This window comes from Dermacentor albipictus, chromosome 1, assembly GCF_038994185.2.
Source record: "Dermacentor albipictus isolate Rhodes 1998 colony chromosome 1, USDA_Dalb.pri_finalv2, whole genome shotgun sequence".
NCBI classification, from domain to species: Eukaryota; Metazoa; Arthropoda; class Arachnida; order Ixodida; family Ixodidae; genus Dermacentor; species Dermacentor albipictus.
The window spans coordinates 362034537-362047370 of NC_091821.1; the positions used below are offsets into that span (position 1 = coordinate 362034537).

At 44.6% G+C, this 12834-nt stretch overlaps 2 protein-coding genes across 5 annotated transcripts in view; both read left to right on the forward strand.

The window, feature by feature from the left end:
• Nucleotides 1-12834, forward strand: part of LOC135911282 (TPR-containing protein DDB_G0280363-like) — a 48734-nt gene that overhangs the window by 16438 nt on the left and 19462 nt on the right. The gene's annotated exons all lie outside the window — the stretch shown is intronic.
• LOC135911292 (zeta-sarcoglycan-like) overlaps nt 1-12834 on the forward strand; it is a 56474-nt gene that overhangs the window by 3342 nt on the left and 40298 nt on the right. The window contains exon 2 of one of the 4 annotated variants that reach the window (XM_065443490.1): nt 9114-9225. The exons of 2 other annotated variants lie outside the window; for them this stretch is intronic. The gene's annotated coding sequence lies outside the window, so the exon portion shown is untranslated. The remainder of the gene's footprint in view (nt 1-9113; nt 9226-12834) is intronic. One more of the 4 variants, XM_065443491.1, reaches the window with a different exon arrangement.

Here is a 12834-nt window from a genome sequence, read left to right on the forward strand (position 1 = left end):
TCAAGTTGTCTTCTAAGCTAACGCAAAAAAAAAAACCTTCACGAACTAGGCCAGTTTCAAGCTTGCCCGTTTAATGTGACGTAATGAATGTGAAGAATCCGCTGGCTCGGGCAAGTTTTTTTGGCGTAGTAAACAAGATTCTGTGCGCCGATTGCGAATTGGCGTGTATTGGTCAGATAATAAATTTTTATGCAGGCAACTCAAGGAGCAAAAGGATATGTCATCAATGGTCTCGCACTGTCAAATGTATCCGCAGAGCATGTCCAGAAGACGCGTCACGAGATAAACAGGAACAACGCGCATACCATAGCCGCACTGAAATACCACAAAAAAGAAAAAAAAGCCGCAAGAAAGGACCTGACAACACGGGTCAGTCTTGAATTTATAATCATTCAAGCAACAAGTACTAACACATTAAACCCCTCGTCTGACACCCTCTATCGCGTCTACTCCTGAAGTTTGCGGGGTACACTCAAGGCTACTTAAGAACCTTCTGCGTCGCTTGCCTTACTTTGTGCACAAGGGTCCTTGCGGTTCTCTAAATATCATTTTGTTTGACTATTTCTTCTTCTTTACTAGTAGCATCTTTACTAACACTTGTAGAGATGTAACGACAAAGCGACTAGGACAGCTCCTTCAGGCTGACTCACGAAGAATTAATGGACCTTGAGTAAAGCTTAGTCGGCACCATATGTCGCGGTATCCTTTGTTTGAGATGAATGCTAATTGCGAGGCCCGGATATTCTTCTGAATCTGAAACATATCCCTGCTAGACTTTATAAGGGAGGTGAGAAATTATGGGTTGACACGGCATACAAGAGGCATTTGCTTCGAGAGAACGCCTCCTCCTCCCTCTATCCTTTTTTCCTTTCAACCAGAGCTGGAGCATCGAAATATCTATAGTTTCAGAAAAAATATAAAAATAAGAAACATTACTTAAGTTGCCTGTCTACTTTATCAAATTATATATATATATATATATATATATATATATATATATATATATATATATATATATATATATATATATATATATATATATATATATATATATATATATATATATATAGTGTAAAAATGTATGAGAAGCCCCCGTTATGGCATCTCTCATAGCGCTAGCGATGCTTTGAGGCGTTCAAATAAATAAATAAACAAATAAATAAATAAATAAATCATCTCGCCCTTTTCGCTAATAACTTAGCAGGCAATCTAAATCTAGCTTTTCCGTTATGGTACATGTTTAGCATAACATATATGTAACGCAAATGTGTAGCAAATGCGAAACATTAACGATGCAGTAAGCGTGGTTTAAACTCGTATTTAGAAGCACTGTTCCCGTATTCTCTCTTCTTTATCACACGCATGGTGTCTAATACCATGTAAATACGTATTTCAGTATTTCATGACCCCGTGGAGCAATTTGCTGTTGTGTATAATAGCGAAGATTTCGAAGAATTATTTAAATGTAATGACTAAGCATGCTGCTGTCTGAAAAAATATGGAAGGTTAGCTTAATTTCTTACACCTACAGTGAATTCGAGTAGCATGAGACTTATTGCCTATCCCTCAAAGGAGCCATACGTAACGTCAGAGCAGGATTGCATGAATGAAAACGTGCTATTTTTAGCACTTCACCTCGCCGAGCATAGTTCTCAGCAATATTGACACCTCATGAAGTGCTATAGCTTCTAATTAGGGCTAAAACCATAAACGCAATAAATTTTGCATTAAATCGGCACTATGAGCAGATCATTCTACTATTGACACGTGTACATTGTTAATCGCTTGTTTATCCTATTTACGGGGACCGCTTTTCACACGCTAACAATTTAATGCCATCACAAAGTGCAATACGCGTCTGCATGCATCGGAACTTTCTCGAACGTTATTGTTGATCCTTTCTTTCACCTGTATCGCCGCCACCGACCTTCCGTATTGACATCGCATGCGTAACGCGAACAAAAAAATAAAAAAATGAAATATGGGGTTTTACGTGCCACAAGCACTTTCTGACTTTGAGGCACACCGTAGTGGGGGACTCCGAAAATTTGGACCACCTGGGGTTCTCTAACGTACCCCTAAGTCTAAGTACACGAGTGTTTAACGCGAACAGTGTTCATACATTCTTGAAGGCAGGCGAGCATCAGCGACTATGATGCTATCTTCGAGGAATCACGTAACATAGTTGTCGCGCTTGAGCCGCTGATCAGATTTTCGACCGATCGGCTGTTAGTCACTATCGTCCCTCTAGAGTCTAACTTTTCTTTTTTTGTGTGTGTGGGCACAGGTTTGCCCAATAAACAGTTAGTTTTGTGAGAGGCCGCTGTGGCTCTTAACCGCCATGACAATGCGACGATATTGCGCGGCCCCTCACAGTAAGTTCCGTTGACTTCAAAAATATAACACGGATAAATTATAGACCCGGTCGAGGGCAAAAGTATATCTGACAGACGCATGCAAGCTTCTACCGTGCCAACGCTATGTATCGCTTTGAGGCGGCTGGCACGTATGCAACAAGTTGCTGAAGTGAGAAGTGAGCTCACGTGCGCGCGCTCCAGCTTCCAGTAGGCCTTGGACCCAGCAACGGAACGCGCAAACAACTGTCAGCATCGCCCTTGTTGTTCAAATTCAAGTTTGTTAATCAACGATGTGAGTTTTACATAGAAGTGCATTCAAAATTAAGTACTACACAGGGAGCCTCAAAGTTAGAAACGGGCATTGATTCTCCTCCATCACGTCACATAGGAACAAGCTGGTTATAAAAGCAAGACCACACCAGTTTTCCTCATCCTTTTATGTGGCAGCTAGCATTTTGAGATGCTATGCGACATTGTACTGACTTCAGGATCGGCCTGGCTCGTAATGGAACATGTAACGTTTCTTCGCCGGAGTACATTAGCTATGTCGTCATACCATCGTCATCCCCGTCTTCGACGTCTTGCTTCTGTCGTAGCAGACATGCCGCGTCGCACATACAATAATTGATCGTCTTACACAGACGTGTTCGTCCCTTTGCTAACGCTTTGCAGAAACCCAAACGATGATGGATTGCTACATACCTGCGAAGTGTTTCTCATCAAATCGATTCCTACAGTGCATGACGTCTATAGACATCTTCCTTTTTTGTGTGTGTTAGCGTATTCTGGAAGAACTCGTTTGGCCGTCAACCGAAATCCTTCGCAGCTTAACTGCACCAAAATGCCTTCAATTGTGTCAGTGAATCTTAAATGCTGTTACTTCCACTACTGACTTTTCTGTTAGAATATTGAAGAGCGCATGTTGAGGGTCACCATCAATGCCAAAGAAGGTAACAAACGCTGCATATTTACATAACACCGGCCTAACATAGTGCAAATTTTATGGCTCGAGCCATGGCGGACTTACCGGGATTATCAGGTACATGAATTAACAAAAAAGTGCTAGACCAGTAAATGTTATGGTTCTGTTGAAAGTTCTTTTTGGGTTCCGAAGGGAATATATTGTAATACAAAGATGGGCTTAGTAGGCCTTGAGAATCGCGCAAGTTACAACTTTGCAACCATATTTAAGCCGTTTGAATCTGTTTCCTGTCGCTGCCAGCAACACTTCGCTGCTTAGAACGTTAACTCCCGTAAAAAAAACGTAAGGAGACATGACTTGTATTGGACCACCTGTCGACTTTGCTTTGTCAGTTAATGTGAAGTTAGTGCGACATCGAGTTCAAGTGGACTCGTTTCTGTGTCCCTTTGGAAGCATGCGAACGATTCAGAAACAGAAACAGAGCCCAAGGCAACAAAACTACGGCACGCCAGAAACCTGTTCAGTACCTGTTTAAAGCCGGCACCTGACTAATTTGATACTGTAATTGAGTCGTTAATTGTTTGCAGACAACGTACGTAATAGAGAAATAGGTAGATTTTCTGCTCGCACATTATCACTAGTAATTTCAGGATCAGCTCGGTCGCCGTGGCCAAGCATCGGGCCGTAGGTATCGCAAGTGGAGCCCACCTCGGCACGCACTGGGCTGCCCAGCGGGACGCAGAAAGCGGCGAATATTTCCGCCGGCTCAGTGTATTTTGGTGCGCCGACGGCCTCACGAAAGCGCAGAGTCTGACGGCCGTTCAAAAATAACGCGCTCCCAGGGGGTGGGCAGCACGGCAGGCAAGCAGAAAGGGGGAGAGAGTAGGGTAGGGAGAAACGGGTAGGGGGAGAAGGAAGCCGTGGCCAAGGAAGCCGTGGCTCTGGTTGATGGCACAGCGATATCGTAAATCGTAAACAAACGCCACACTTTGCGTACACTCAAGAGCGCATTTGCTGAGGCTCAGACGGGGCCGTGGGCGAGCGGAAATGGGCGTCGGTTGAGACAGCTGGCGCTGGGTGTGTTTGTGTGTGTGCGGGCTCTTGTTCCTAAGGGCGCTGCGTTGTGCCGGCCGCCGACGGACCAGCGAGACTTGCAGCTCGGGCTTTTCGCGTTCCCACCGACCCCCGGCGACTTGCCAGGGGAAGCCGCTGTGGCTGTTCGCCGCTGCTGTGCGAAGAGCCAGAAGGCGACGCGATCCCGCAGCCGATGATGTTATCGCGGTATACGAGGCGCGAGAAGGTGCGCATTCTGTTCTGTTCTAGGTGCTTTTGTTGACACCTCTGTCGTCTCTTCATTCGTTCTTTCGTTTCATTGTTAAATCAATCAATCAATCAATCAATCAATCAATCAATCAATCAATCAATCAATCAATCAATCAATCAATCAATCAATCAATCAATCAATCAATCAATCAATCAATCAATAAATAAATAAATAAATAAATAAATAAATAAATAAATAAATAAATAAATAAATCAATAAATCAATCAATCAATTATTGGCTGTTCGAACTTGCAATGATTCACAAAAGGTGCTCTGCGGCATCGTTCTTCAGCTTCAGCAGTCTACAGCGCGCAGTTGCAGTTGTAGAAAACATGACGGCAATGGGAAAACACGGGGAAGGCGGCAGATAGAAATTCAAGGCGATGAGCAAAACGAGAACAAGGTAAAAGCGGGAGCCAACGTTCCGACGAGTAGACTTGTCTTCTTCAAGGAAATGGATTATTTACGAAGTGGACGCCTCGTACTTATCAATCAATCAATCAATCAATCAATCAATCAATCAATCAATCAATCAATCAATCAATCAATCAATCAATCAATCAATCAATCAATCAATAAATAAATAAATAAATAAATAAATAAATAAATAAATAAATAAATCAATCAATCAATAAATCAATCAATCAATTATTGGCTGTTCGAACTTGCAATGATTCACAAAAGGTGCTCTGCGGCATCGTTCTTCAGCTTCAGCAGTCTACAGCGCGCAGTTGCAGTTGTAGAAAACATGACGGCAATGGGAAAACACGGGGAAGGCGGCAGATAGAAATTCAAGGCGATGAGGAAAACGAGAACAAGGTAAAAGCGGGAGCCAACGTTCCGACGAGTAGACTTGTCTTCTTCAAGGAAATGGATTATTTACGAAGTGGACGCCTCGTACTTATTTACTTTGGCTGCGCTACGGCGTTCTGAAGAAATTCCTTTAATTAACTTGAAACATCGGTGAAGAGAGAGAGAGAGAGAGGAGAGGGGGAGGGGAAGCGAGAGAGAGGAAAGGGCTAAAGGCAGCGAGGTTTACCAGACTGAGTCGAGTTTGCTGCCTTACACGCGGGGAGGGGGATGGGCCAGTGAAAAAGAGAGATAGAAGATATGAGTCTGTATCGCACTTTCACATGCGCTAAGTCAGGTGCAGGATATCTACAGTCGGGCACTCAAGTATGTTGCCTTCAGGTACTGAAGAAGCGCTCGAATGGCTTTCTGGGCTAACGGACTGTGAGGCCAGGCTCCCAAGACCTTTGCTTCTGTGAATGACCTGTCATCCAGTCTACTCAAGCTACACTGGGGAGTCTGACATTGGGTAATGAAGTGAGAACAGTGGCACAGATGACTGATGGTCTTTTCACACTTGCTCTTAGCGCATATCAGTGAGTCCGCCATTCTAATACAATAGTTTTGGGAGTCAATGAATGCTACTCCTATGCACAGCCGACACAGAAGTAGTGGGCCACGTCGTCAAAAGTTTGCTGGTAATTGCAGCTTATTTGCAGGCACTTTCGGCCTACTGATATGATTATCTAATTAACAGTTTCGGTTTGTATCTATGACTTTGTGACATAACACTAATGTGCTACGGCATAATGAGCAGCCATATGTATAATTTATAGGTACGTTTATTTACCTTAATATTCAGTATTCAGGCTCTTCCTTACATATAAATGGACCTAAATATGTTTGAAGGGCGCTATATATGAGCATGACTGGTTGTATGTTGATACTCCGGAAAGGGGAAGATGAGAAAAAACAGTAAGCTAGCATTTTAGTAGCAGTAAGCCAGCAGATATGCATTAGCGTTCTAGTTACTTTTGTGCTTTAGTCAATAAAACGACGTTTTGTTAAGAAAGGAAGTGGAACGACAGTGCATTTTTACCGCAAGTTTCATGGCGCATATCTTGTAAATAGTCTATCCACACAATTCTGTTCAGCTGTATAAACCTTCCATTCTCACCCACTAGAATTTGTATATTGCAATATGTGTCATAAAGTAATTAGCTAAAAACTTAATTAGTAATGTGTTGTTAACTCGTCGTTTATTCATTTTAATTTCTTGTGCAAGTAATGTCCACCTCTCCGAGTTAGACCAGCTCATAGACTAGAATTCTGCTATCTGCCGCAGGCAACTTAAAAAAACAAAGCATGTTGAAAGTGTTTGCTCAAACACCCTGCATAAAAAACGCCAAGAACAACTCACATTGGAAAGAGAGCACGGTTTCTTTCTACGGGGCCGAAATACCGCACATCCTGGTCAAAATTTGGTACGTGATTCACTGATGAAGCGTACAACGACCTAATGCAACGTACAGGACGTACAGGCTGTACATGAGTGACGCAGTACGGGAGCCCTCGTGGATATTGTTGATAACCTGATGATGCTTAACGCACATCCATGGCGCAGTGCCCACTCCTCCCTCTATCATACGGGCTTTCCCTCCCTCCGACACTTTCTTGTGTGTAAAGCGTAGTACGCGAGGTACCCCCTCTATTGGAAGGCGTTAGCCGATGCCATTAATCAAACACGTGCGACACAAACGCCGTTTATTCTTAAAGAAACCACGGAGTCAAAGTAACACTTTCTTTGAAGTTAAATCGGGAGTTTCTAAAGCTGGTTCTTGCAAAGCGGAGATGTACGCTTAGGTACCTAGTTATACGTTATCTACGGAGGAACGAACATTCTATCGGCCTTTTGTAAATTCTTCTTGTGATTGTTCCCGTCCCCCGTGAACTGATTCGCGAATGCTCAGGGCAAAGGACGTCGGCGATGTACGAGGCAACGTAATTGAACATTTTGTACGGCGGAATTTAGGAGCATTTGTAAGCGAGGGCAGTTAGACGCTTGATAAAAGGACCGCCGGTCTCCGCATTGTTCCTGCCAACGACCGCGCCGCGGGCTTATTTAAAACGCGCTCGGGCAGCAGTCTGTTGAGATGCTCCGCCGCAGGCGTGCCGTAATTCTTTCGGGAAAGAAAAAGAGAAAAAAAAATCTAGAAAGACCAAGTACAAAGGAAAAACTTGGGCCTAAAACTTCAGCGATATTGTTGGATGCCGAGTCAGTGCCACTTGCGGTGATTACAGTTCGCGCACTTTATTTCTTTTCCGTTTATTCGCAGCGAACACCGAGCGCGGTATAACGCGTCACCACTAGCGAACTATATACGCGCTGTCAGGACAGAATGCCCGACGCGGCTTGCCGCTTGTATTCGAAATGCCGGAGAAAAAAGCTGCGCCGTGCCGTTGCGCGCCGCGTACACACACGCCCGTGGCGCGTGGTCTCTTCGCTGGAGCTATTCTCTCGCGCGGGTTGTAAACGGTAACTGCCAGACCAACCGACGCGAGAACCACCGTGGCGGAAGCGCGTCTGGAACGCGAAGAGCATGGGCTCTGGGCGGCGTGCGCGGAAGCGCGTGTTTAGACCTGGTTTCTCGCCTTGGTTGCGGCGCGTTTTTTCGAGCCAGAGGCCCGTTATGGCCCTGACGGACTGCGTCGTAAGCGAGCGGCACACACGTGTCTGCGGCGATGAATTACGAGCGGTCGATCTCTCCCGACAGGTGCGCTACTATACGCGCCGTTGTGAATAGCCATAACACGCAGCTCTTAGCGCTGCGTAAGCGGCGTGGATGGACGTACAGCGAAGAAACGTTAAAGGAACAAAAACCAAAACCAAAAACAAAAACATATCGGCAAGGAAAGAGACGCAGCAGCGCCCTGAGGGCAAATTTTTTGAGTTCGTCGAGTGGTGCGATGGCGATCGTAAACGTCTGACCCTAATTGCCTGCGAACGTGTAGCGATCCCCCGGCCTGGCATGCTGTGTATTAAGAACGTAAGGTGCGTGTTCCTTTCGCGTGCAATGAGGATGTATATAAGTCCCCTTGGAAGTTTTAACGCGTTTCCTGCGGTGGTACTCGAAGGTTGCTCGATGTAGTGTGTTGCCGTCTACCTGAGGCACGAGTTATATACGCTATACGTGCTTCACTTGCGTTTCATAGGGCGCGAAGTCGTAGCGTTCTGCATTACATAACTTTCAAGGAAAATGTAGTACATTTCAAGTGCTGACGGCTGCTACATGTCTCATTATGGCTGTGTGACACAATTACCGGCAGAATGTAATTTGTCGGGATGTTGCTAGATTTGCGGTTGCACAAGCGCTTGGCCCTTGAAGAGCTTCGCGATAGAGATAACAAATAGTGTGTGTTTGCTACTCTGCACTTGCATGCGAAAGGCCACAAAAGCCCTTCTGCACTTCTTAAAGGCTACTGGACTGTACGAGCACTTGTGGCAGCGGACATTATTTTTCTTCTCTTTTCTTCTTACCTATTCTTCCGCTTTCCCCCTCCCCAACTGTAGAGTAGCCAACCGGGCACTTCCATGGTTACTTCCCTACCTTTCCCTTTCCGTTTCTTTTGCTCTTTCTGTCAAGTTTCGACAGCATGAAAGTTGTGAAAAAGATAATTTTCTTAATTGCCCCACACACACTATATACCCACCACCTCGCAGCTCCCACCTCGACGACCAACTCTGGGCGACCCAGCAGGCCTACGAAGCGGCGAAGAGGCAAGACCTCGACGTCCCATCGTGGGAGGCCTAGGCCCAGCCGACAAAAGTGCTGGTGCTTATTAAAGTTCACTCTCTCTCTTTAATTGCCCCGTTACTCGTTTTTAACATCTTAGTTGAAATCAAGAAAAAGAAATGGGCATGGGCAGGACATGCAATGAGGAGGGAAGATAACCGATGGTCATTAAGGGTTACGGACTGGATTCCAAGGGAAGGGAAGCGTAGCAGGGGGTGGCAGAAAGTTAGGTGGGCGGATGAGATTAAGAAGTTTGCAGGGACGGCATGGCCACAATTAGTACATGACCGGGGTTGTTGGAGCAATATGGGAGAGACCTTTGCCCTGCAGTGGGCGTAACCAGGCTGATGATGATGAATGAATACTCGTTTTTGAATTTAGGCACCCAACTTGTTGGTTTCATACGCGAAAGCATGACAAGCACTTTTAGACCCCCTGGAAAATGCATTAGGTACAGTAATCTTTTTTCACTGATTTCACAGAGTAAAAAGAAAAAAAAAGTCCGACACACAAGCACCACCACCACAAGCGACGTACGACACGCGCACACGCACGTGTGCGGAAGTACAGCATGCGTCCTCATTCTTCTAGGCCATCCGTCAAGCTCAAGTGCCTTATTGAAAATTATTGTTTGAAAGTAAATTGCGCCAGAAATTAGTAAAGTACGACTTGCACTCAAGCTGCAAACATGATAGCTTCCGATTGTTATTCGTATATACGAGAAAACATAAATATGTTACGCGGAAATTGTCAGAAAAATCCTTTTCTAGCTGCCATCTGAGGTTTTTCTGAGTGGCATTGGCCGTTAGGTGGTGGTACCATTAACACAACATACATCTTCATTCCTGTAGGCCCTCTGTCTAGCGCAAGTGCGTTTTTGAAGTAATTGAATTGCTCAAAGTGAAATGCATCGGAAAATTCGTAAAGTACGACTTACACACAACGCACAGACATGCTAGCATCGGAGTGTTCGAGCACACGAGAAAACATAATTCTGTTACGCGGAAACTCAAATACAAACCCCTTTTCCAGCTGCCGTCTTTTTTTTTTGGGGGGGGGGGGTGTTGCGAGCAAGCCACAAAAGATCCCAACAAACTAAAGGCTAGCAGCTTCGACGTAAAAAAGGCTCTGAATCAGCAGCCTGGTGTCAATGATGGTGCTAGGCAGCTCTCCTGCAATGTACCCCTTCACATGACCCAGCAATCCCTCTCATCCAGCCACTCGCTGTGGTAGTTTATTGGTTATCGGATTGTGCTGCTGAGCACGTGGCCATGTTGTCAACTTTTGCATTTCCTATGATTTCACGGTGACTTGGAATTCACTGGAAAGTTATGTCGTGTCGTAGATCTCTCGCTATGGTATGTCTTCTGTATTTCACATGTTAATGGGCTGTTTGCTTTTCTTAAGTTGATTTCATTTAACCACAGGAATGAGGCTTGTGAGTCACTCAAAATTACCTAGCGAAGTGGTTCTGACTGCTGACATATGTAACGTAAAGCAGAAAGTTTTGCGTAACGTTCTTCCGTTGTGGATGCTGTAAATTGGCAAAGCTTATAAGCTCTTTTCTCTTGGTATGGAGGTATATAAAACGCAGATGTAGAGCTTTGTTTTCAGCATGATCCATCGGTATACACGTGAATGTGATCTACGCACTTAGTACAAAGATGTGATAAAGTCAATTGCTTCATCGCAACTATACGGGCATATCACATTTGCAACATACTCCAGGAATTGAAGTGACTATTTCTGGAATTGCTAGTCGCCATGGGGGATGAGTTGCGCAAGTAGGCCAGTATTGGTAAGCAGGCAGTAAGTTTTCGCACGGCCGTACTTTTTCATGTATGCGTGCAGCGGTTCTATCCTGAAGGTGTTGGCATAGTGGATGATAGCGTGTTGTGTAGCCAAACGAAAAAAGTGACAAATTTCCGTAAATCTTAGTGCATGAAAAGTTGGTAGGTGGGATTCAGCAATTACCAAAGCACTGGCAGATGCACGCGGAACATCAAGACATATGCGAATGCTTCTGACCAGCATTCTTTGAATTGTTTCCTCTAGATTACAGGATATCCCTTGTGGCACAGGAGCAGAGTATGTTATTCTTTGTCTAATGATTGCTGAGTGAATGCGTAGTAAGGAACAGGTTGAACTGCTCCATCTCACTGCAGCAAATCGACGAAGAATATTGATTAAAGAGTTGACTTTCTCCTCTAATGCTTTTATTTGGGGAGCCCATGATAGCCATCTGTCTATGATAATAGCCAAGAACTTATGTTGTCGCACAAGTTCCAGACGCTGAGAGTCTAGCACGAGCTGGAATCTCTTGAGGTATTTCCTTGTAAAAGGAAGCACAGCAGTTTTGTCATGTGAAATAATCATACCTCTGCGTTAAAAAAATCATTAATTAGTGTTAGGCTAGCTTGCAGCTTTTGCTGAAGGCTTGAGTACTCGAGTCACATGCCCATATGCACAAGTCATCTGCATATAGTGAATAATTCAAAGTAGCAGGCAGGCTATGGGGCAATTGAGCCATAACACGGTTACATGGAACTGGACTGAGGATGAGTTCCCTGCGGAACGCCTTGGTTCACTTTATGCTGTGTGCTCTGTGCAGCAGTTTAAACAAAAATGTTCCTGTCTATTAAGAAATTCGCAATCCATCTTAGTGTTCGGCCAACTATGCCCAACTGAATTAACCCATGTAGTACGTGAATGTGGCTGGCTGTGTCAAATGCATGCTTTATATCTAAAAACAGTGCAGTGGTGATTCTTTCACAGATTTTTTCACGATCCACTTATTTAACAAGATCTAAAATAGCATCCATCGTACACCGGTGCCTGCGGAAGTCCGTCATATTTTCGGGTAGTGCACTGGTGCATTCTGTCCACCACTGCAGCCTAGCGTCTATAATATCTTCCATAAGTTTACATAAGCAACTTGTCAGACTGTCAGGGTGGAAAGAATCTAGCGATAAATGAGTTTTACCCGGTTTTATAATTGGAACCACTCACGCAATTTTCTAGGAAGGGTGAAGACATGCCGATATCCACGCATGGTTCAGTATTTTAACAAAGTTCTTGTGGCCACAGGATCCAGGTTTTTCAGTGCAGCATGTGTGACCCCATTAGGTCCAGCCGCTGTCCTCTGGCGGCGCCTTACAAGTGCGCTATTTAATTCTTCTAAAGAAAACGGCTGATCTAGGTCATGATAATGGCTATTGATAGAAGAAGTGATCGATGATTTTACTTCTTCGACAGAGTTACTCTATTTAGGTGTGTTTACTGCGGCACTTCGGCGTGTAATAAACTGACAGAACTCGTTTGCAACGGTCGTTTCCGGTACTTTCTGGACCAAAGCTAGAGCTCTGAGTGGCTGTTGGTGTGTTACTGGCCCATTGTGGCCCATTCAAAGACCGCAGAACAACCCATAATTTTGATTCAGGTGTAAGGGGAGTAAGCGAAGTGCATAAATTCTGCCAGTGCTTTGTACCTAGGTGCTCCAGCTACCGACCCATACGATCATACATCTTTTGACATTCGGTAATCTTCTATAAGGCTTGTGCATCGGTATTTCCTTTCAGCTCTGCGGCGTATAGTTCTGAGCCTTTCGTATTTAGAGTCTGCATTAGCGTAACCTTCAGGAATCTTAAT